Here is a 5,132-nt window from a genome sequence, read left to right on the forward strand (position 1 = left end):
GAGTCTCAAGGGCTACTGTCTATGCACACGTGGATTCCTTTATAAAAAAGCATCTAGAGCATTATGTTGCATACCTCGAAGCCTGTCAATAGGCTGGTGAAAGCTTCATTCAGCCCGCTCTTGGTGTACTGAACCTTCTCTACCACCGCCACAACTAGGGAAAAGCCTAGTAGTAGCGCGGGAACCCATGCTACTGATACAGCACTACAACTAACCTGTAGCAGCAACACGTGTTGGCCCGCGCTACTGCTATACAAGCGTAGCAACAGCGAGCTGGAGAACAACGCGCTACTGCTAATAGCTCTGCTATGTATTAAGCTGCTCTACCGCTAACGACACACTATTGCTAACTTTACTAACCCCGCTACTGCTAATTTTATTAGTTTCTGATTTTTTTCTTTTGCATATTGGTTTTGTATTTAAACAGGCTTTATACAATAATCTTTAGCACATACAAATGTCATCATCATACACATACAAATGGTTGCGAGACCACAAATATAATCATAGCATATACAAATAGTCTCATCAAATCATGTCATCATCATAATCATCATCCAACATAAAGTGGTCTCTCGTCATCATCTCGAAAATAGTGATACAAGTCTCGAATACTTGCAACTACATCATCATACAACTAAACAATGATATACGCGAGAAGAGCTATCACTATGAGTGAGAGCAAAACTATGCAGTACATGAGGCGGCAGTTACGAGTCCTCTCTCGCGCTAGTGTGAACCTCAAGTAACTAGCTTCTGCTTCTTGTCTGCTTTTGAAGCCTTTATGGCTGGCGCCCGAGAACCCATCCACTTGCGCCTGACACTCAGGCCACTCGTTGTACACTCCCGGAACCTTCCCTTTGTACATGACATAGCACTTATTCTTCGCCATCAAGAATCTAGGTACCTATTAGAGATGCATCTTTGTGGCACCCCGGGTTAGAGAAACCGGTTTACCATGCATTGCCAGCCCAAAGACCATGTCTTCTGGCAACACATAACATCTTGGTACAGAAAACAACCACTTTATTGATGCTAGAGGATCAAAGTTTACATTACAACAGGTAGCGAGGCCAAGCGGCACACATAGTGCGGCTGAAAAATATGTACATTATTTAGTGAACATAAAGACCTCGATCATAACAACTACACAACAGCGGAACAACGTCGTAGCGGAAGCTCCATAGCACAGGGACACCGATGTGGACACAATCTAGACACAGACAACATTCCTCTCCAACAAGACTTTTCCTGAAAGTTGGCATGACATGCCAGGTCAGTACATTGAATGTACTTGCAAGCTCACAACAGACATAAACATAATGACAAACAATGTCATGATATTTAACCAATTATTAATAATGCAACAATATATTCAACATGATGTGATCATATCCTTCTGAGGAAAAATTCCTCTTACCAACGGTGATCACTTCTTGGATCACCACCATACCAACCTCAAAATCTTAACCATGAATATCTCGTGATTCTTCCAGCGATCACAATCTCGACCCATACTAGGTCTAAAACAGTGATCCATCCGGCGATCACAACCATGCCCAACACTTGGTCCTGTCCAACCCGATGGCCTTCCTTCCATCATCAATAGTGCAGAGTTCATAACTTAGTGTGCAAGTTTTATTAAATGTTGACCCATGGTGTGACCTACTTTAAAGCCTGTCCATAACCGTGGACTCGGCTATCGATACACTATGCAGAGGTAGCGCACTGTACCCACACCACGGAACCCATGGCCTCGTACTCCCATTCGGGTGGACCAACGACATTCCGACGAAACCACTTCATTTCCATGACACTCTCTCGGCCACTCTGACCCACCCCCAACTGGGCTAGTCCTAGGTGGCCCCGTGTCTACCAAAGACACAACGACCACCGTCGTGGCCAAAACTTCAATCACGGGGACCGTCCCTCACGGGGACCAGTACCAAAAATCTCAACAACGGGCACACAAGGTTATGTCTGCTTACCAGGCCAGGGTACCGCATGCCCATAACCTTCCCTAGTTGGAGGCACCGACCAGAGGCATGACAACGGACCGAATAAAGGCCTTCCCATACAGGCAAATGTGGTTGCACTGGGAAAAACTAGATTCAGTGGCACCATGACCCGGTCAATGATATATTCAAGTTGTATTATTATCAGGTTCAACTTAAATTGAAACTAACCGGTGTCATAGTATGCCATGAAGTGCAACAATAACATATGCATCACATATTAACGGAAAAGACTGAGTCAACTATATCCACACTAAGCATAACCATCAACAACTCTTGACACTCCTCTGGTCAAGATTAAACCTCACATTAAACATAATATTTTCTAACAAGTTTTATCATTTTCCTCATGCAAGAAAAATAACCTCAATTAATTACTTATATCCATAACCATATTATTTCTATTATAGCAAAAATTAATTCTAGTCTCTTTATCAACTTAGTTAGCTCTAAACTTTCTGTAACACAAGCATATTAACTTGAACAAGCACTTAACAGAATATTAATAACAAAACAATGACCTATATGCATGGATTAAATCATTCATTCAAGTAGGAAAATCACAACTATTGCAGTGGCACCATGAAAATGTTGCCGTGGCTTTCCTTAGTGCAGATGAGGTTCACAAACCTCCTGGAGATCCTCAAGACAAGCTTCACTGCTCTTAAAACAATTACAAACACAAAAAGAAATCATCAAGAGCCCTTCTGTAAATCACCATAAAATCTAGACAGCAAGGAAAAATCCCGTTTTTGGTGAGCTCCTAGATTTCTTTGCAAAGAACACAATGCAAAAAGAATCAATTCATTTGGACTTATGGTTGAAAAGTTATAGCTGTTTAAAGCTCTCTGGATAAATATGAATTTGAATTTAAATCAACAGACTGGAGGGGGAGTGACGTCGAAGGCATAAAACCTCGGGGCGCCACCACTCATACTGCTTCGTGCGTGTACTGAGTGGCTGACTAGCGGGCCCCGCTAGTCAGATGAGGGGTAGAGGGGAAACCAGACAGGGATGGTGCGGCTTCGCCGGAGCAAACACCGGCGATGAGGGCTCCTTGGCCAAAACTAGAGGGAGGGATCGAGAGAGGAGACTGAGGCGCACCTGCCCGTACCCGTAGAGTAGCTAGGGGTGGTCGGACGGCGTCGGAATCTTCCTCTCTAGCGGTGACAGGAAGTAGAGCTCGCCGGAGACGAAGACGACAACGAGCAGAGGCAACTCTAGGGGCTCTAACCGGGCAGAACGGCACCACCGCAGAGTGGTGGAGGTCCTGGAAGGGTTGCCCAGGCCTGGGAGGGGCCGGAGCTACGAGGACAACCCGAGGGGATCACTGGAGATCTCGAGCTCGGGGACGGTGGCCCACGGCCTGCCTGGCCGGGCTACGGTCCTCTACTAGGTTGTGGAGTGTGTGGGAGTGGTGTATGATGCTCGAGGAGGCTGGTGGATGGCTCTATTTATAGCTGAGCGTCGAGGGGGGTTCGGGCTCCGCCAGTGGACACCTGGACACGGCGCCCGGAGACGAGTGGCATCAGTGAGAGAGGGAGAAGGAGACGCAGCTCACGTGGGGACTGTGGGCGAATGGGGACGAGCACAGGGGCACTGGGGTGACGACGAGCATAGTGCACCCCGCACTGTTTCATTGGCCGGACCGTGCCCGTGCTCGCTGCGGCAAGCTCCGGCGTCGGCGAGTGCCAGGGAGAGTTAATGGGTCTAAGACGAAGATGGTGGCGAGGTTTGGCACGCTTAGGCAGGTGGGGAAGCGAGCACGCGATCAATAGAGGCTCGGGCGCGTCGCAGAGCGCGTCGGCCGCATGCCAGCATGCCTAGGCGAACGCGGTCACCGCGTGAACTCTGACCTGATTGAGGGAGTCCTGGACTAAGGGGTCCTCAGGCGTCCGTCCTGTTATCCATGGGCCGGAGTGATGGGCATTGAAGACATGAAGGCCGAAGACTGCACCGTGTCCGGATTGGACTCTACTTGGCGTGGAAGGCAAGCTTGGTGACCGAAGATTCCTTCTTATGTAACCGACTCCATGTAAACCCTAGATCCCCTCGGTGTCTATATAAACCGGAGGGGATTGTCCGGAAAGGACACCACATATACTCATTACCATATTCATAGGCTAGACTTCTAGGGTTTAGCCATTACGATCTCGTGGTAGATCAACTCTTCTAATACTCATATTCATCAAGATCAATCAAGCAGGAAGTAGGGTATTACCTGATGAAGCTATGTACCTAGGGTAGGGTCATGGACCTGTCCTACCTACCCTACCCAAGGACATCTCTAGAAGAAATCACCTTTCAATCGACTTGGAGGTGTTCTACTCGACAGACTCGAAGACACTCGACCAAGAAGCAATCACTCGACCAAGACCAAACCACTCGATGGCCAGGAGACCTGAAGCCACTCCGCACGCTAACGGTCGGTCAATAAATAGCTTTTATGGTCATCATAGCACTTTATTACTAGCGTTACCAGTAACGCCCCGCCTTAATGTACATTGAACCCTTGGTAACGTGGGCTGGCCGGGGTGCTGGCGCACTGTATATAAGCCACCCCCTCCTCCGAGACAAGGGTTCGCACCTCTGTAACTCATACTCACATAATCCAGTCGACCGCCTCCGGGCTCCGAGACGTAGGGCTATTTCTTCCTCCGAGAAGGGCCTGAACTCGTAAACCTTACGTGCTTACAACTTCCCCATAGCTAAGATCCTGCCTCTCCATACGTACCCCCCTACATTACTGTCAGACTTAGAACCACGACAGTTGGCGCCCACCTTGGGACTGGTATTTTAGCGTTTGTTGGAGAAGTTGTGACTTTTTTCCGACCCGGATCATCATGGTTTTCGGCTGAGTTTCGGTGGAGGGCCGCGAGATCCGTCTCGGCGTGCTCACGTTCATCATCGACGACTCTACTTGGCTCCGGGAGGCTCCGCTCGACATGGACGCACTCCCTGCTTGCGGGGCAACACACTTTAGCGTGTGCGTCCGCGGCGTTCTCCTGCGGCAACCGTGGACCCCCTACCGGTCGGCTCTTGTATCATCCTCCCTCCCTGTTTCCCGCTGGCGCAAGCACTCAGGTCGGTCGAGACTTCAGCAGTAGGTGAGGCACG

The sequence above is a fragment of the Triticum aestivum genome, chromosome 2A, assembly GCF_018294505.1.
Source record: "Triticum aestivum cultivar Chinese Spring chromosome 2A, IWGSC CS RefSeq v2.1, whole genome shotgun sequence".
Classification (NCBI taxonomy): domain Eukaryota; kingdom Viridiplantae; phylum Streptophyta; class Magnoliopsida; order Poales; family Poaceae; genus Triticum; species Triticum aestivum.